The sequence below is a fragment of the Octopus bimaculoides genome, chromosome 14 (genome assembly GCF_046866305.1).
Source record: "Octopus bimaculoides isolate indiv1 chromosome 14, ASM4686630v1, whole genome shotgun sequence".
Classification (NCBI taxonomy): domain Eukaryota; kingdom Metazoa; phylum Mollusca; class Cephalopoda; order Octopoda; family Octopodidae; genus Octopus; species Octopus bimaculoides.
This window is the reverse complement of record NC_142941.1, coordinates 40,223,257-40,245,756: the sequence shown is the minus strand read 5'-3', so window position 1 is coordinate 40,245,756 and position 22,500 is coordinate 40,223,257. Positions and strand designations below refer to the sequence as shown.

At 31.2% G+C, this 22,500-nt stretch overlaps 1 protein-coding gene across 4 annotated transcripts in view; it reads left to right on the top strand.

The window, feature by feature from the left end:
- LOC106872376 (protocadherin gamma-C3) overlaps positions 1-22,500 on the top strand; it is a 257,426-nt gene that overhangs the window by 53,686 nt on the left and 181,240 nt on the right. The window lies entirely within an intron of this gene.

Below are 22,500 nucleotides of genomic sequence, written 5' to 3'. Positions count from 1 at the left end.
ATTTTTAAATGCTATTTTAAACTGGAATATTTGTAGGAAAGTAAAAAAGTGCCCAACACCTAAAAATCAAGGATAATTTATACTCTCTTGCATTCTCACTCCCTTTTTTTCTCCTCTATTTTTATCTTTTTCCTTTGTCTCATTTCCAGTCATTCCCTCTCGCTTTCTCTCGTGCAAACACACACACCATAATGCTATTAAAATTTGCATTTATGCTGCAAGTCTAAGGATTAAAAAAACATTAAAAACATAGTTGTTTGTATATTAATATTAAAGTGTGTTTTGAATGGATCATTTATAAATGTGACCAAATATTAATATTTAAAATGTTTTCAGAGGATTGTTTATAAATATAAACCAACTCCTTTATCATAGCACATTCACATTTTCTGGCAACACCCTCCTATTTTAACAAACATATTGAAATGTCACTGAGCCCTATATTACTATAGGCAGGATAAATATAAAGCCGTTATATTTAAATTTTATTGCATGCTTAACTGCAAGTAATTTAAAACTGCAAAAATTAACATGTATGGAACAAAAAAAGATGTATTGCATGCAGTTTTCTCGACTACTAAGCATATTCTCAGCATATTTAGAATAAGTAATACATAAAACTGAAATGCAATCTTGCTGTGCCATTAATATATAATAACTCATCTCAACTTGGTAAAGAATAAATTTAACAATGCCTTTTTTTAACTACGCTGCTTATCATAACTTATTTGACATTTGTGAATTAAACCTTCTATCATTTTGTCTGAAATATATATAATATATAAATTGCTCTGTCACAAATTTCTGTATGCAAACTAAGCCTTTTTACTTGATTTTTCACATCATTCTATTTGAATGTAGCTCCTTTTTTTACTTTTTTTCTTTTTTCACTTTGCAATACATGTATGAGATGCTTGCATATATGTGGTAAACAAATCCAAGTTGCAGCTATAGCCATCAACAAAATGTAGACTATGCTTTCTACTATAGTTGCTCAATTGCAAAAGAAATCTTTTCATTGATATTTTTGCTATTTAAAGTACTAGAATGCTTGTCCACAAGTCATAGGCACATATTGCTACAAGCATTGCTTTATAGCCTTAGGCTAAATAGATTACTGTTTCTTCCCTCAGGCAACTTAGCTGAACAATGTACCATGGAAAGTTTGCTTACTGTAATGTTGTTTAGCTACAAAGGCTTCAACAATTCATGTAATTTTACAGATGAAATAGTTTTCTTTCTTTTTTATTTCTGTTTTTCTTTTCTTATCCTTTTCTTCTTTTTTTGTTTAATTAGTAAAATAAATGCTTAGCAACTACATACAGATTGAATTGACTTTATGTAAGGAATGGAATTGAACAGATTTTGTTTCAAAATAACATCTAAGTAGAGAGAATATTATAAATTAAAATTAATGACGTCTCATGAACAAAGACAGTTACATGACCAACAATTGCATTTGGAAAAGTGCAAACAGCCATAACTTATCATTATAAATATGTATTCACTAACAGATATAAAATTAATGATATCATATCAATATCCAAAATTATACTCCAGCATACAGATACTGAATTCTCTAATTATATCTATTCATAAAAGTTGTTTAATCAGTAGGTATTAATGTTGAAGATGAGAATTATGTAATATAAATTATTGAATAATCAACAAAAACTGTAATTTGAGAAACAAACAATTAAAATAAAAATAACATGGCATTGAGATTGTTGAAGAGTTTTGGAGGTTGTAGTGAAAAAGTTATTATTACTTAGTTTATACATTTCTGCTGAAAAATCAATTTGTTTCTGATAGAATTTTCTCTTAAAGCAATTTAACGATTTAAGAAACAAACTATCAATATTGGATGACTTATGTCTATGACTAAAATCTTATCATTGATGTGAGGGAAAAATTTAATTGTTTCTGTTTCGTAACAGTTGTCAGCATCATTCTTGTCATTGTTGTCATCATCGTCATCGTCATCATCATCATCATCATCACTCAAATTTACATGGTCCTGATCCTCCACTCCATCTCCATCTTCCATAGCATGTGACAATTCTTCTCAATGACATCCACTATCATCTTTCAGCTGATTAACATATATCTTCTGAGGGCAACTAATGCTATTACAACCATCACAATCTGTCTAAAATAGAGTATCACTAATCAGCTCCTTTTCACATCCCCCACAACGTTTCTTTCTCTACTCTGCTGGTTACTCTGGGATACTCAATTATCAAAGTCACATTCATTAGATATTTCTGAAAAGAAAATAGCAAAATTTTGAATATAAAATTTATTGTTAAGAAGAATGAAGTAGTCTTTAATACTTTTCTACCTTTATTGGTTTCCATCATTTCTTGTGTGCCAAACTACTAAATTATGAGAACATAGACAAACTAACACCTGTTGCTATGATTGAAACACACACACATATGCATATATGTATAAACATATATACATATATATAGAGAGAGAATATCCAAGGAGTTTTTATCAACAAATATAATGTGATAGGTATGTACTATGAATGCTCAGTTTGGTTTATCACTAAAACTCTGGCTTAAGCTGCAACTGAAAAATGTGATGCTGAGAATACATATCAAAAGTGGCTAGAAGTAGTTTCTCCTTGAATAGCATTTCTTTATACAGTATCTATATGTATATATATAAATATATACACATGCATATTAATATATATACAGTATCTATATGTATATATATAAATATATATACATCGTTGTTGTACTTGGGGATGGTCATATTGCCAGTTTAGCCAATAAAAACACACGCACTGTATATTTGGTGTTAACTTGCTTCAGCTTTATATTACATTAATCTTAATCTTATTTCAGCCAGAGTTCTTTCGTCACACTTCTGTGACCTCATCAGTGGTCCTTTGTTTCCTTCCTTCTTATGTGTAGCAAGGTGAGACAAATATAGAGTGCGTATGTTTTTATTGGCTAAACTGGCAATATGACCATCCCCAAGTACAACAACATCTGTTTCAACACACGATTTCACATCAAAAATCTTGCAAAACAAATATATATATACATCCATATTAATGTATATACAGTATCTATATGTATATATATTAATATATATACATGCATATACATTAATATACATACATATATCATCATCATCATCATAAACAATTAATGTCCATTTTCCATGTTGGCATGGTCTGGTCAGCTTGACAAGAAATGGAAAGGCCAGAGGCTACTCCAGGTTCTATTGTCTATTTTGTTTCTACAGCTGGATGCTCTTCCTAATACCAAACACTCCACAGATTGTACTGGGTGGTTTTTATCTGGCACCAGCACCATCACCAAGGCATTTTATGTGGCACCTTGGTTTTAGGACTTCAGTTCTATTGTGGTAAGTGGGTCTTCTTGAGTATAACAATGAACCAGATATCTCACACCTCTGTCATCTCTTTTACAAGGTTATATCATCATCACCATTTAACATCCATAGTCTATGCTGGCATGGGTTGGATGGTTTGACCATAGCTGGTAAGTTGAGGAGCTGCACCATACTCTGGTCTGATTTGGCATGGTTTCTATGGCTAGTTGCTCTTCCTGATGCCAACCACTCTGAGAGCGTGATGGGTGCTTTTACATGCCACCAGCATGGGTGACAGCTGCATGAAACCATTATCAGTTATGACTAGGATTTCACTAGGCTTGATGAAGCCCAATGCTTGAATGACTCTTTTTACATGCCACTAGCACAGGTACCAGTTATGTAACACTGGCATTAGACATGAGTGCCAGATACTTCTGTGAAGCCCAACACTCAAAAGTGCTTTTTATGTGTCACCAGCACAGGTGCCAGCTATGCAACACCAGCATCAATCACATTGCCTCTGTGAGCCCCAATGCTTGAAAGGTGCTTTTTACATGCCACTGGCATCAGTGCCAATTATGTGACACTGACATTGGCCATGACTATCATTGCATTTAGCTTGACGGGCCTTCTCAAGTGCTGTATATTGCCAAAGGTCTCGGTCAATGCTTCCATGAGGCCCAATGTTCAAAGATCATGCTTCACCACTTCATCCCATGTCTTCATGGGTCTACCTCTTCAACGGGTTACCTGTACGGTTAGAGATCAGCACTTCTATATATATATATATATAATCATAAATATATAGGGATTGACAGTAACCTGTTGGAGAAGCAGGTTACTGTCAATCCCTATATATTTATGATTATAAATTATTATTTACCGAAGAAGGTTTTTTTCATACTGAGCTACCCGGCAGAAATTGTTAATTATTAATTTTATTACTAATTGATGATTCCCTGCCCTGCATATCTATATATATATATATATATAGATATATATTCATACACATATATACATTCATACACACATACATATAATGGCATTTATCTGCTTTCCATTTACCAAATTCAATCACAAGGCTATAGTGAGTTCATAATTATCATAGACTAGCTGGCCTCGTGCCATCAAAAATGATGGCTAATTGTAGTAATTTATATATAAATAAGGTATAAAATAAGGTACCTAATAATCAGATACAAACATTCACATACTCCCCTTGAACACACATGCACACATATACTCACACAAAGTTGAAATGCTATTTGATTTTTCTTTTTAGCGTTGAATGTTCACAAACCCACGTCCATTGCACACACACACACACACACACACACATATACTATGCAGTATATATATATATATATATATATATATATATATATATGTATGTATGTCTATGTATATAGATATATATCTATGTGTGTGTCTCTGTGTTTGTCCCCCTCTCCCACCACTTGACAAATCGTGTTGGTGTGTTTACATTCCTGTAACTTAACAGCTTGGCAAATGAGATCAATGGAATAAGTACCAGGCATTATAAAAATATAATTCCTGGGATCAATTCATTTGACTAAAAATTCTTCAAGGTAGTGCCCCAGCATGGCCACAGTCTAATGACTGAAACAAGTAAAAGATAAAAGATAATGTATAGTGTAAATCTGATACGACAAATGTCAGTGAAGAGATGTCTGCAGGCACTAGTATAGTAGACAATAGATTTAACATCAAAAGATTGTGTTTATCTTACTCAAGAACATTTATATTCAGACAAGTTAAGAAAGCAGATGGAAATTAAGGCACCGAGTGAAGGTAGATACAATACAGATGTGATAACGATATATGATAAGTTTGACAGAGGAAAGTTCTAGTTTGGAATACTCTATCCTAATCTTCAATATAGGAAGCTGAAGAAATGACCAAAAGCTTGTAAAAAAAAAATTTAACATTTCAAACAAATATAGATATCTATATATTGTGATAAAATATTGTTGTTTTTTTTATGTGTGTATGTGTGCTTGCTTACAATGTGGAATGGGTGATATTTCATATTTTCTTCTAATATAATTTTCTAAAGCAAAGAATTTTAAATTTTTCTGTTGCACAATGTTGCTGAATTAGAATGCTTATTTCTTTCATAAATTTATAAATCCTATTAATTATAAAGAATTAATAAGTTAAGATTGCACAGGTTCCTCTGACTTAATAAGCTTAAAATCAGAACATTCGTTTTGTTTATTTGGCTTAATATTTTACTTTTATTAAATATTTCACTATGAAGCACTGAATTAATCAGTAAAACAAGACCTTAATATGTAGTCAAGGTTTTATATTCTTTCTTTATTTGAAAATAAAACAGTTTACTCAGAATTTTTGTTGTAAATTTTTTTTAAATGACTTAAACAGAATGGTAAGATTTTAATACGATACTGTTTAGAAATTAAGTTTACTGCAGAATCTCATTCAAAATACATAAAATAAACACAATGTAAGTTGAAATATGAGAATTTACATCTGAGAATTTGACAGCACAAACAGTTTACAAAATATGAAATGTTTATGAAAAAATATAGAGAAGTTGTTCCTAGATGTCTATCAGTTGCTAAGTTCCTTATACTGTACATCACTGAAATGATTTTTCCATGAAATTCGAATTAGTACTTTAGAAAAAAGAAATGTAATATTTTTTAAGGCTACATAAGTGTTAGATATAGGGAAATAATTACAAGCCCAGATCACACGGGACTTATTTGTCAAAGAACTATTGTGCTGTGTGCAAAAAAAGACAGTATCTAGGCGAAGTCATTAATATTATAGAAATATTATTAATAAAATATTATCATTGTTCATGGCTATAATGAGAGAAGCTAGTTTGTATTCAGTGAGAAATAAGAGTAATTGAATGAGGAACCAGTTTAAAGAAGTAAATATGACTTATTGAGGGAAAAAATGCATATATAAGTAGCAATGAAGAAGTGGTTGATTGATAACCATGTTAGAAAGTTGAGAGACTCTTGACATCCAGGAAACATCAAATTAGGGTAATTTATGGCTGATGTGGGAATGAATGCTTATTCAAATGAAGCAATAAACTTGAAAGTCATAACTGTTATTAACTTTGCCAGTTTGGGGAAAGTGGATTGTGAACCCAGCATCTAAACTTTTGGCCTTCAATAAACTAAAAATGAAGCTACCTATAGAGATGCATATATAACTAACTCTATGGCAAAGATGTGGGCTTTTCAACTGCATGATTCCAGGTTCAATTCTACTTTATGGTACCTTGGAATAACTGTCTTCTTCTGTAGTGTTGGGTTGGCCACTATCTTGTGAATGGGTATTTGTTGAACAATAATGTGTAGATGCTGGTCATTTAATTTGTGTGTGTGCATGTTCAAACATATGTGTTTACTTCTGTATCTGTATTTATGCTTAATTGTGTAAAAGTTCCTACTTAATTGTCAACTGAAACATAGAACAATGAAATAAACACCAGACTGAAATTAGTTCCAGTGTAAGTATTCTTAACTAAAGCACTTAGAAGCAACACTCCAACATGGCTGTAGTCTAATAACTGAAGCTAGCAAAATAAAAAAAAAATGTAATGCCATTCAGATATATTGTAAATAGTGTTGGATTTAGACCTGGTGGGGTCCAAATCTATGTTAACCTTAGAAACCTCTTATTAAAAATCACATCAGAAGGTTTCACAAAAATTGAAAACATCTTTGATTTGTAACTATTTTAAGTCTCTGGCAAATTGTGAGGTTTTAAGATGTAGCCTGCTTAGCTTATGCTTAAGTCTGGCACTGGTTCTAAGCATCCCTCATTAAAAAATACATCTAAAACATTTCTAAATTGGAAAAAGAAATGTCATATCTAGAAGTTCTAAATATATAGCAATGAAAAGATAAGCCAAATCAGAGCTCTAATTATAGCCTTATTCATTTATTCTGTTTCTAGAATTAAAGATTTTAAAAAGAATATGAATGGTTGATAGATTAGATAAAGAAGATAAACATCTATTAATTTTTGGCTAATAATAAATTGGATACAGACTTAAAGATTTTCAATACCATTTTCATTATCAACAGCATTAGCATCATTGAACTGTCCTTATTTTCATGAAAAATATGGCAATATTTATAACTTAGCTATTGTATTTTTTCTGTGAATTTTATCTAAGAAAAGTCTCATAGCTCAGAGAAACCAGTATCCAATATTGATTCTCCTTTTTCCTGATTGCATTGTCTCCTTTATTTTCCTTGCCTTTACTGAAGAGCTAATCTTTTGCACTGCATGTTGTCATTCATATTTATTTTCTTTGTAACCACAGCATTTTTGTCATATTTTAGCCAACACAGGCTATGGTTCTGTTTTTTTTTTTTTTTATCTTATAATAGTATGTTGCTGCAATTAGACACAAATATCTGCTATATAAATCAAGAGTGATTATTTTCCCTATGGGCTTATTTTAGTTTAAGCTTTTCACGATTAATAAACGTTTGTTTTAAATTGATTATAGTTTAAGAGTTTCAGCTTCCAATCAACAGCTGTAAGGCTTCATATTCTCATATTTCTTTCCTTTATATTAGGATTTACAGTTGTGTATAGTATAGAGAAACTAATCAACTTGCAGATATAATTGAAGAAATAGCCTTTTGAACTTCATCAGATCAGTTCTATTAAATACCATTGATATTCTCAGTTAGAACATGCTGGTTTATGAGAAATGAAGCAATATGTTCTTTTTATATCATGCTTGCATCATGCATATCAGAGATTTTTACTAGAACTACTCCAAAATTTAATACTGAAAATCAAAAGCAGCAAAATCATTCTCATCAACTATCTGAAATTTCTACTGATATACTTAGAGCCACTTGTAATTTTGAATGTTGCAGAGCTGATTCTAATACAACAAATTCTGGTCTATATACATGTAAGTATTTATATATATGCTTGTATGAATACATATATACAAATACAGAAATACACATCTCAATCATAAATTTGCCTAAAAAGTTGATGCAAATAATTTTTTATTAGACAATTCACTATGCTGTCATTTCAAATTAAAGTATTTGACAAATTGTTCTTCTTTGTCTTGATGCAGTTCTCATTAATTTCTCATCCAACTTATGACAATAACTTAATTCATTAAACCTTCTCTCTGTATTACCCAAGGAATATTTGTTTTTAGATATTGGCATTCAAGAAAAATCTCATGAGCTCTTCTTTTGCAGGCAAAACAAAAGTTGCCAATTTTAATTCCGAAAAAGAATCCTAAGATGGCAAAGAAAGAGCTACTTAATTTTTTTTCAAGAAGTATTACATGTTTTTTAATTTCAAATTACATTTATTTTAGTCAAGAGATGAGAATCAGAGAAGTTACCAAGTGCAGTAAGCACACGGTTTTATGAATTACATTTTCCAAAGTTGTTGGTAGCAGGAATTTGTTTCAAACATTTCTTCAATAATTTTCATTGTTAAAGAATTCACTTGTGGTTAAAGGGATATTGAATTAATGAATTCAACTTGGGTTTATTTTTCTTATGAATAAGTTAGAATACTTGGACCATAATCTATTCTTTTTAATAATTTGCCTATTCTTCTTTGTCTAGGAATAACATTTTGTGATTATGTGCACCTGTTTTATCATTTTGAAATATGAGCTATTCAACTTATTCCTTTTTTACCTCATAGTCAGAGAGGGAAAGGCAACCTCCATGACCTTGTTTCCAGGGATTTTAAAGCTGGTGGAAGGAAGGGAAGAAGTTATCCTTAAACCAGAAGCATGGTGCAACTATGAATGTGTGGTTAAGAGGCTCACATTGCAACCACATAGTTTTGGTTTCAGTCCCACTGAATAGCATCTTGGACAAGTGTCTTGAGTAAGGTACAAGACTAACCAATGCCTTGTGAGTGAATTTGGTAGATGGAAATTATGTTGAAGCCCAGCATATACATATATACATAAATGTCAAACAATGAGAATGAGTGCTCAGCAGCACATTTGTAGATAAAATTTATTTGTGTATTAAGGCTACCATTGGTTTCATGTTAAGAAGAATGTCTTAATATTTTAGCAATTTTTCAAGTCAGTCACATGGAAGAATGATGTATATATGTGTATCTATGTGTGAATTTATACCTGTGCTTGTTACACCACCACCACCACCATTGGACAACAGGTGTTGGTTTATTTACATCCCCATAACTTAATACTTTGGTAAAGCAGACCAATAGGATAAATATGAGACTTGAAAGAAAAGCAGGTACTGGAACAGATTTATTCAACTAAAGCCCTTTGAGGTGGTGCTCCAACATGGTCTTAGTTCATTGAGTGAAACAAGTAAAAGTAAAATGTGTAAGATTATGGCCCAAATGCTTGCAGCACAGTGAACTCTAATAGAATTACCTGAAACCCAGATGGTGATATTAAGCCAGGTGACAAATTAAGGTCTACCACCCAAGAATTCAGAATGTGAGGAGTTAGAAGAAATATTGCATGTTGGCACTTCTGATACACAAGCAATTCTATTTTTTTTTTTTCACTTGGGACTGGTACTTTATTTTATGTACTTCAAAAGAATGAAAGACAAAGTTTACCTTGCTGGTATTTGAACTCAGAGTGCAGAGGATTGGGACAAATACTTCAAGACATTTTGTTCTAGACTCTAGCAACTATGCCTGTTTGCCATCCATTTTACAATTTAAATTTATGCAATTTATCAGGCAAACTTTATGATAAATTGAAAGATATGGCCTTAACTTAAACATGAATGAAAATACACTCCAAACTGTGGTTCATTTCTGCTGCTACTGCTGCTGCTGCTGCTACTACTACTACTACTACTACTACTACTACTACTACTACTGCCAAGACCACCACCGCCGCCGCAGCCGCCACCACCACCACCACCACCACCACCACCTCTTGTACAGAGGCAACTGCTTCTCAGAGATAGTTGAGCTCATGTCACCTCTACTAAGGCCTACCCAACTCACTCATCTTTTCTCCTCTCATTACTGTGTTGTAATTCTGTCCTTTCTCAAGACCTACACTTAGCAGTAATTCAGCCCTTCTCCCCAGAAAGTGAACCATTAGGATTTTTCTCTCTACAGCTGTTGACTTGCTGCAGGTGTTTAAGAGGAGCTTTAACTGTAATAATCTCACCTGCTCTGGAGGAGACCTTACAGAATCCATGAATATGATTCCTATCAGTAGACAAAAAAAAAAAAGTTAAAAGAAAAATGCCTCTGTGTGCTTTTAGATTTTTTTTTAAGATTCCTAAAATTTTTCAGAAGTTTGGGGCTTTTTTTTATAATGAAGAATATTAGGCAATTAAGTTGCAACCACCCACTGATATTATATTCAATTTAGATTTTTCTGTATCATCATTGCAGTTAAGCACGTTAGTTTTGCTCTTTTAGATGTCTGACTTGTTGTGGAGGCAATAATATTTCATTCACTTCTTAGCTCTTACCGTTTCTTTAAATCTTTAGTTCTATCAGACTTTACTTAATGGACAAGGAAGTAATGATGACATTTAATAATAGCCAGTATTGTTGACTGATTCATCTGTGTTTAGGTTATAACTAAGACACTGAATGCTGCAATATAGTCCTTGCTTTTATTCAGTTACATTAATAGTCTGAACTTCAGCCGTTATAGAAGTCTTGGCATAAACTGTCTATTTAAAGTGAATTCAACCTTTACAAATTTATTGTGTGTTATGCTGCTGTGTCATATCTTTTTAATATGCAACATTATTTAATACATTTAGTTTCATGACTATTGTAGGATAATATATGATAATGGTTGCAGTTCGTTCACTCTATTAGATGGCAATAACCATTACTTTCTATATGTATATTCATGGTTCTTGTTTTCTATTCTGCACTTCTATACTGTTATGCTTATCCTCTTCTTTCTTATATATTTACACTACTTCAGTGTATCTGACTGTATATCTATGTATCTATATATCTATCTATCCCTACAAATATTTCTCTCTCTTTTCGTTTATCATGTGTCTTTCTTATTTTTATTCTCTTAGTAAATTTCATTTTGTCCCTCATTCTCTGTCTCCATTTCACACTTTTGCTTTCCACCATAAATTTCTCGTAGTCTTTCTTACTCTCTCTCTCTTTGTCTGTCTGTCTGTCACTATATCTATCCATTTATCTATCTTTTTTCTCCCTTTAACTCTCTTTTTCTTTCATTCAATGCTTTCTAGTTTTTCATTCTTAGTCTCAAACAGTTTGCTATTCTCTTGAATATATACATACATCTTTTTCCCTCACCTACTTTTTCTGATAATTTCTTCTACTCCATTACATACATGCCAATATACATATGTGTGTGTCTACATTTATATATAAATATATATATACACTTATACACACACATATATATGTGTATCTGTATATGTATGTGTGTATATATATATATATATATATATATATATATATATATATATATATATATATATTATATATATATATATAACTGTATATGTATGTGTGTATGTGTATGTATATATGTATGTATATAATTTTATCTATACTCAACGTTTTCTCTTTGTATACATAATTATATAATTGTACAATAGCTAACATTCTTTGGTTCTTTATTTATCAACGAAAATGACAATCTATCTGTCTCTCTATCACGCTATACATCTATTTAGTGATCTATAGCTTACTTTCTCTCACTCTTCTCTCTCTCTCTCTTTCAACCATATATATATATATATATGCATATATATATATATATATATATATATATATATATATATATATATATATGTCTTTCTGTGTGTGGTATTTCTGTGTCTCTGTACGTTTTTATCTATATATATCTATCTCCCCAGGCTCTTGAGAAATAAAGTTAGTCTTTTTCTTCTTCATAAGCAGGATTTTCTTAATGGTGCCAATTATTTCTATTGGAAATGTAGTGCAGTCACACATAAAGAGGTCCTTAGGGATTGTACAGTAACACTCCTCCTGTAGAACACACAGCTTCCTGTAGCAAGCCGGCAAGCACTTTACCTACAACACCGACCATTTAGTCTAATCTTTACAGTCAATAATAGTCAATAAAAAGTAATTTAATTCTCTAATCTTACCTCAAGCTGGCAATATTGAAGCTAAATTCTTGATATCGACAGAAAGATATGCACCAATTATTCTATCATTATCATTGTTGTCTCTGCTGTTGTACAGTTTTATTACTATCATTAATGCAGATGTTTTCTCGTTTTCTCAATTGGGAATAGAGAATAAAACCTTTATGCTTGCTTTTCAGCTTCTTCTTAATACTGTTGGATAGTATTCAACCACCTTCTAATATTGCTAACTATTTTCTCTGTTCCATATTATTTGACTACTTTGTAATACTGTTTAATATCACTCTATAATTGGACATTGTTAACTTTATAATATTGTTTTAATGATGTTTTCTTTGTGTGTTAATATCATTGTCAATTCATCTAGAACTATGTTTAATGCTTGGTCATTTATAGTTTGTTTCGTATGTATGCATTTTTATGTATGTATATGGATGTCTGTGTGTGTGGGTGCATGTGTGTATACATACATATATATATACATACATACATACATAAATACATATATATATCAAGAACTCTACATTGAGTAGCGCATATTACATAAGTAGCTTTGTTGTTTTATTGGGTGAGGATTATATAGATTACATATATGAGTCGTGCAAAGTGCACACTGTGTGAATTATGGTATTGAAATGAAAGTGTCTTGATAAGGAAGCGGGTTGTGCCTATCACAATAAATTTTTGGATGCTGTGATGTTATCAGCCCTGGTATGGTTTTTGCATTATGGTTAGTATCTACATCATGATAGCTATTGCTCCTGTTTATATATTGCACAGAATTTTTCAAGCAATGAATCACTACCTTGTAGTGTTTCTTCTAGCTCTTTATATTGTGAGTTCAAATCCAGACAAAGACATTTGTCTTTCATCTTTTTAGGGGTTGATAAAATACAATATCATTCAGATACTGGGGTCAATTTTTTATCAAATTTTTTGCTTTTATTATTATTGTGTAGGTGGGTTAGCAGCGTATCAGACAAAATGCCTTGTGATATTTATTCTGGTTCTTTGACTTCAGAGTTCAAATTCTAACTTTGCTTCTCATCTCTCTGCTGATCAAAGAAAGCAAGTACCAGTCACATACTGGGCTAGATGGTCTCCATTAAACCTTCCCTTCAAAAATTGCTTAGCTTGTACCTAAATTAGAAATATCTTTTATCATTTTCATGATTTGAAAATATATCAGGAGTTTTTCATTCTGTTACAACACGAAACATGTATTTCTTGAAGAATACACATAGATGTATCCAAGTTTAAAGAAGATGTTCACAGTTAATGAAATTGCTCAAGGTTAACTAAAGCATTGAAGATTAAAGAGAATGTTCACGTGTAAATAAAAGAAGCCAATGTTACCACATGCTGCTTGAGAGTGTCCTGAGAATATTCATTGATTTTCAAATGACTAGTTTCTGGAACATTCCTACTTCTACACTTATCGATAATTTTATTTTTATGTCCTTACAGAAATGATTGTGTGTTCCACTGCAGTTGTTCCAATTTCAAATGAAATGTTTGATACATATCTCTTCTGCAATAAGGTTTTTAATTCAAATCTAAATTGGTGTATAGCTTGTAGTTTCCATTCATTTCTACACAACATTATGATCATTTGGTATAGCGATGCTGATAATGAATATATTATTATTATTTAGGATATGAAGAATGATGTTTGGTATATTTGGTGTTACATGATGATTTATCTGTATGCTAAAGTCCCATAGTATTTCTATATTAGTTTATAAGATAAGGGGTGGTTCATATAAATGCCAGAGAATTTTTTCTTCGCGAAGAAAATTTTCTGGCTAGGTTTTTGTTGTGCAGATTTGCCATGTTATTGTGTCTCCAATTGTATTTAGTCAGAACTAGAATCAAATGTCCTGATAAAGTGCGTATTATCTGAGGAAATGCCCCACACCAGTAACATTTATCATCTGTATTGTAAGAAATAATGAATATTCCTTTTAATATATTTAGTGGTGATGGTTTTCTCCTGTATTGTAAATGTTGTTGCCTTTGCTGTCCCATTCAGGCTTGATCTGCATATCGAAGCTTGTGATAGTTTTTTTTTATTGATACATGGAGCATCCAGTTCATGAAAATATTGGCCATATGCAGGCATGCCTTTATGGTTGTTCACTCTATGCCATCGATATATTTGTTTTTGCTGCTGCTTTAGGTTCAGGCTTTAGCTGTTCAAAGTTTGAACCAATTTCTTGTGAGAATTTTGTTGCCATAGATATAATCAATTTGCTACCATATTTTTTTTTTATCATTCTCAACAAGGGTACTTAGAAGGCTGTTAGAAGGCTGTTTTTGTGAATTGGAAAGCTAACAACATCAATAGCTCCCTTTTTATATTGCGCCCTGATGTTCAATAGTCCCCTACCACTCTTCCTTCTAGGAATGTATATTCACTGAGTTTTAAACTTATTTTGTAGAATGCGATTTATTGACAAAGCCCCTAGAGCATTGGATAAATAGGTATGTGGTATGTCTTTCAGCATTTCACATTCTAAGTTCAAATTCTGCAGAGGTCAAATTTGCTTTACATCACACTGTGGTTGATAATATAAAGTAGCAGTCTAATATTCAGGCTAACTTAATCAACTAGCCACCTCCTCACAAATTTCTACCCTTGTGTCACTAAGGTTGGTGGACTGGCAATATTGTTGAAATATTAGGAAAGAAACTTAGCAGTAGGTATTTTGGCTCTTTACATTTATGGGTTCAAATCCTGTCATGGTCTACTTTGCTTTTTATCCTTCCAAGTTCAAAGAAATAAAGTAACCATCAAGCACTGTTGTTAATAATAGTAACCAACCCCAACCCTAAATTTCAGGTTTTTTGTTTATGTTGGAGATGTTTTATTATTTTAGTGGATTGGTTGAACTATTAGTATGTGAAACATAAAATGCGTTGTGGTATGTCTTCTGCCTCTTTACCTTCTGGGTCCAAATCCCACGAAGGTCAATTTGGTTTTTCATCATTTCAGGGTTGATAAAATAAAATATTTGAGTGAATATAATTAACTACTCTCCTCCACTTCTTCAGGCCTTTACTTATGTTAGAGACAATTGCTGTTATTAACATTATTGTTGTTATCATCATCATCATTATTATTTTCCTTTTAACTTAGGTTGTGTCGAAACTTCTGGAGTCTTGCATGAGTAGCTGGCTTGCTACCTACAGCCTATGGTACCATGCTATCTGTTTTTTTTCCACTGTCTAATACTTTCCTTTATGATTCTGGCCATATCAAGGAGGCAAACGTTTTTCAACAGCTCTACAGCTGTTTCAAAGAGTTTGGGGCCTTCTATTCTGCTTTCTTTTATATTCCTCTTCATGCCTTCTGATACTGCCCATCCCCAAGGACCCAACAATAGATGGGACTATCTTCACTTTTCTCATTTTTCCTAATCAAACTATCTCACATTCAAGAGGATTTTATATGTCTATTGTCTTGCCTTCCTTCAACGGGAATTATAGAGCACATATGGTTCACCTTGTCCACTAACCACTAACTCCAGCTTGCTGTTCTCAAGCACCTGGTCTGTTTAGATTGGGAAATCCCACAGTATTTTGCAGGTTTCAGTATCATTATTATTATTATTATTCAGTAGTTTTATTTTTATAACGTGCTTTCACTTCGCTACCGAGCGCAGCTCTGTGCGCCTTGGGTATGTGCTGTGGTTTGCTGTGGTGCTCTTATGTTTACTGTATTGAAAGTGTTTTGCGTAGAATGTGTGCAGTACCCAGTAGTGCAATTTTCTGTATGTTATATATATTTGTAAGTCCTGCTATTTTTGTTATGTATTTGTCTGAATATTTTTTTATTATACCTAAGGCACCTACTATGATAGGAATTGTTTCTGTTTTTAGATTCCACATTCGAGTTATCTCTATTTCCAGGTCTTTGTATTTTGAAAGTTTTTCCATTTCTTTTAGAGAAACGTTGTCATCTGCTGGTATTGATACATCAATTAGAAAGCATTTTTTTTCTTCATGATCTTTGACAACTATATCTGGTCTATTTGCCTTAATTTCTCTATCTGTGTGTATTGGCATATCCCAGAGTATGGTTGCTTTCTCGTTTTCTGTGACCTTTTCTGGCGTGTGTTTATACCATCTTTTTTCTGTTGTTATTCCATAATGTTGGCATAGCTTCCAGTGTATATAGGTCCCAGCTCTGTCGTGTCTGTGAATATATTCCTTCTTAGCCAGGACTGGGCAGCCAGAGATAATATGATTTATTGTTTCTTGTCGATCTCCACATATTCTACAGTTACTTGTTATATTTCTTTTCATTATGTGTTTTTGGTAATTTCTGGTGGGGAGGCTTTGGTCTTGTGCAGCAATTAAAAATCCTTCAGTCTCTGCTTTGAGTCCTGAGCTTCTCAGCCATTGCTGGGATTTTTCTCTGTCTATTTCTTTCGCATTTAGTTTAGCCCAGTATTTACCATGTAGGGGCTTTTCTTGCCATCGTTTTATCATGGTCCGTTGCTGTTCTAGTTTTAGTTTGGATTTCATTTGTTTTATAGCTTTTGTTGTTTCTTCTTCTTCTTCTTCGTATTTGTTAGGTAGATTGATTTCTTGTTTGTATTTGTCAGCTTCCTTAAATACTGAAAACAGTTTTTTGTTTTGCTCGTGTTTTGTGGCTATTTGTATTAGTTTCCCTTGCTTCTGGAGTAGGTATTTTTGCAGTCCTATGGTGGTTATTTTATAATAGTTTTCTAGCTGTATAAGACCCCTGCCACCTTCTGTGCGTTGTATATATAGCCTTTCTATGTCAGATTTTGGGTGGTGCATCCTATATCCTGTCATTATTTTTCTTGTTTTCCTGTCTATTTTACATAGTTCGTTTAGTGTCCAGTTAAGGATGTTGTAGCTGTAGCTTATAACTGGGACAGCTAAAGTGTTGATACCCATTATCTTGTTTTTAGCATTGAGCTCTGTTTTTAGTATTGATCTAACTCGCCTATAGTACTCTTTCTTTATTTAAAAAAATTTTTTTTTTTATTATTATTATTATTATTATTATTATTATTATTATTATTATTATTATTATTATCATTATTATTATTATTATTGAGACAGTGAGCTGGCAAAATGCTTTAGTGGCATTTCATTCATCTTCACATTCTGAGTTCAAATTCTGCCAAGGTCAGCTTTGTCTTTCATTTTTTTCAGGGTCAATATAATAAGTGCCAACAAAGCACTGAGGTCAATATATTTGACTTACAACCTATTGCTGACCTTGTGCCAAAATTTGAAGCTATTATTATTATTATCATTATTACTGTAATCATTATTATTATTATTATTATTATTATTATTATTGCTATTAATCTTTGATAACTAATCTAACAGGAACCATATTTGTTGTGTTATCTGTATGGTATTAATTATTCCTTCAAGGAAACTAATCTTATTTACTTTGTGCATCAACATAATCCTAATCTACATGGCTTCTTCATTTTTCTCATGATTTCTTCCATCTCAACAAATTTGAACTGGTGGATGGGTGGTGTGGAAATTAATTTAATTAAATTAACAATATACTGATGATGAATTTGAAGCATATTATAACAACTAGACATTTCGTTATGACAGATAGGCTGAAATATTTTTCAATTTTAGCCAATATTGTTACTATTGCATAAAGATTGTTGACATTATAATTAATATTGTCATCATCGCCATAACTGTGGTTATCTTCCTAGTTTTCTACCCATTTACTAATTTTTGAATTAGTATCAGTTTTGATGGTCTCAAACTGCATTACTTTGATGCTTGATTGATCTTTGGTTTAGCAATTTCTACATCGTTTTATTGTAATTTTCGAGGAATAATTGCAACTATAAAGAATGTTTATTTGGGATAACTTTTAAACATGTTATTTTCTCAATTCTTTAGAAAATTTCTTTATCTTAACAACAGTACATAATCCTATGAAAGCCATGTGTCATCTACACTTCATTTCCAGAGAAGAGTGTATTTTACAAAGATGAAAGCTTGCCAATGTTTAGCAATTCAATGAAATATACAGTTATTGTAGTTATTTCCTGAGAGGATATCATATTACTAATGTTGTCTATATTTTGATATTTAAGATTTTAATATATAAAAAAGGGAGTGGAGAAACATGTGCTTCATGATATCACTAAAAGGAAATAAGTTTTAAGCGGAATAATGGTTTCTGTTAAACATAAATGCTGGTTTTTTATACTGAACCAATATTTTCAATAGATGCCTATTTCTTCTACTATTGCTGTTTTCAATAAGATTCTATTAAATGGACCTAAATATTTCTTCTATATTTTCAAGTTAGTGTCAAAGTTTTGTCATATTCTTTTATGGAATCAGATTTTTGCTAGGTACAGACAAAGACTGAAAATCCATGTTTTATTTGTTAAAATTTATCTTTCTAGAGTGTATGAGTTTGTTAACTGAAATAATACAATACATTCTCATGGAAGCAACCATGAGATCATTTCACCTAGTATTTTATTTAGATATATTTTAACAACTTATCCATTGCAACAACAAAATAGCATTGGTACTGAAATGCTGCATTCAAAGTATTATTAACATAAATCATATTTGATTACTGCACTATGCTTCTTGCAGCCTGCTTGCATGAAATAGCATAGCCTTGTGGTTAGGCAGTTGGGTTTATGATTATTAGTTTGTGGGTTCAATTATCAAACAGGATAGCACATTGTACCTTTATATGTGAAGTACATTGTTTTATACTGCTCTTCTACACCCATCTGTAAATGAGTATCAGTGGCACCTTGGAGTTTACCTTATGATGGACTATCATCCTGTACAGGAGAAAGTATTGTACTAAATGCATTGATAATGCAGCCTCATGAAACTATAAGTTCAGGACAGATTTTCATTTGCTTGGGCCTTTTTTGAACATAAAATAGTCTGGAAGCTTATTAAATATTTATTTTTTTTACTATTTAATGATGGAGGCAAAGCCAATACACATGTCTCTTTAGTTTTTCAAGGCTTTCAAAAACAGAAAAGGAAAAAGATTGAATTTGTCCTCAAACTGGAGACTAACACCAAATGCTTACAACAGAGTTAGCTTCACAACAGATACCCAAAGATTAGGTGGCGATGTTAGCTGGGCATCAGATGAAATCTATTATTAAGAACTCAGAACATAAACAGCTAGAAAACATGCCACAAGAAATTTCAACTGATGCATTAATAGTCCTACCAATCTCCTACTCTGGAATGATACTTAATTTTATTGACCTTGAAAAGCAACATTGTCCTCAACAGGACTTGGACTTAGAGCACAGAGGGGTAGAACAGATACTACAAAGGATTTTTATCCAATGCTCTAATAACTTTGCCAGTTGCTGCTGTACAAATGTGATTTAATGCATTGTGTCAAGTTCACTAAGAAAACTGATGATTTTATTGTCTTTATAAAAACATTTAAACACAGTATATGTTATAGTGTTTTACTACAAAATAATTGAATATCTAGAGTGATACATGATAATTTCTTTGTTTCATGAAAGTTAATTTACTGTAGCAAAACATAAAAAATTATGTTCATTTCAAAACTAGAATCCATAACCATTGTTTTCACTAATTTCATCATCACACTTTCATAATCATCATCGTTATCATCAGCATCATCATTGTCCTCCTCATCATCACCACTACCGTTACCATCAACACCACAACCACCACCGATACTATCATTATCATTGTAGAAAATATTGTTTTTCTTAGGTTCATCATTATACATGATTGGTTTGATATTATATGCTTACATGAGATTCTTTTTCTTTAAAGAGCCTTTATTTAATTAGCTAGATTGTTAATTTTGTAATTACACTATGAATTCCATATACATGACTTAACATATATGTGTGTGCATGTGTGCATGTGTGTGTGTGTACATATATACACATACACACACATATATATATATATATATATATATATACATATATATATAGTTATATAATTATATATATAGATATATATATATACATATATATACACACATATATATATATATACACATATATATGTATATATGAATATATGCATATATATGAACATATATTTATATAGATGTGTACATTTATATATGTATGTACATGGACACACACACGTACGCACATACACATATATATACATAGATATATATATGTACGTATATATATATATATATATATATATATATATATATATATATATATATATATATATATATATGCACAATATATATATTGCAATGTAAAAAATACAACTTTATGTTTCTGAGAAATGATATACTCCAATTCAAGAAAAAAAATATACATTTTATACACTTTTTCAATACAGACTACATTTAGACTTATGAATTGTTACTAATTTTATATATCTCTTCAACTACAATAGCTAATTTAGAAAATAATTTTCTTTATTTTGGCAGCATTTTTTTTTTCATCGAAATCTTTTTGAAAGAACTATGTGCAACTAAAAATACATATGTAATTGCAGGTAGAGATTATAAAAATGTGTTCATGTTAAGTCAATATATTTTCCATTTGGAAAGAAGAAATTCTTTTCCTCTTTACTAAAAATGAGTTTTTCCCATTCTCTTTGACAATTATTTTTAAAAATTGTGCATCGGAAGATAACTGCAAATACCATAAGATAGAATTAATTTTTATTTAATGGGGCAGTTTTCTTTCATATGCATTATTAAATATGTGTTCACTGAATATGATCTGGCAGATGTTTCTTGGCTTTGTAATTAGTACATATCTTCTTATGTGTTGTAGATAAAGGAAATTTGATAGGACTGAATAAACAGATAAATGGCAAATGAAGCTTCCTCCCATCACCTGCCAACCCATCTTCTTGCATGACTATAAATACTTACATACATAAATATATATAACTATAAAGATATATTTTTATATGTTTGTGCATGTGTATATATTTGTGTGTATATGTATGTGTGTGTGTGTATGTGTGTATACACACACACACACACCCACACACACATAACACAGGCATAATGTATACACATATACTTAAAATATTGGTATATGTATATATATATATTTACAAATTTATATATTTATAAACACACATACACACACATATATATATATATTTATATATATATATATATATATATATATATATATATATATATATATATATATATATACACATATATATAGTGTATATTTACTCATATTTAGGTACTTGTGCAATATAAGTTACATAAATTTGTTAATAAAAAATTCATCTATTCCTCTCATGTGTGCAAGTGAATATCTATCTTTATCTATCTATCTATTTATCTCCTTGTATGTGTGTATATGTGTGTGCGTGTGTGTGTGTATGCATGCATGTGTGAGTGCATGTGCATGTGTGTGTATGTGTGTATAGTTGCTTTTTAAAAATGAATTCTAAGAATTTGCTATTTATGGTTTGTAATGTGTTTATATATATATATATATATATATATATACATAGATGTATGTTTGTATGTATGTACATTTGCATGTATTTATGTATTTATATGCATGTGTGTGAGTGTTTTTTTGTGTGTTTGTATACATACACACATGTTAGAAAAGGATGGAAAGGACGCATAGATATATATGTGGGAATGCACATGCACACACCCACATATATACACATGCACAAATATTTAGATATGTACATTCATTTCTATCAAACATATGCACCGTCACACATTCTCATTTTTGATCATGCTTTCTTACATATAGTGCAGCATATAAGCTCATAAAAGAATTTATATGCTCATAATTTTGTTAAAATTTTCCCCCTCCTATGTATGAAAATGATTCCCTCATACACATACAATAGTATGTGTGTGTGTGTATGTGTATACACACACTCATATATACATATATATACATTGGTGTATATTTATATGTATATATGTGTGTGTGAATTTATATATATATTTATGTATAAGGTGTATGTCTATGTAATATAGCTATATACA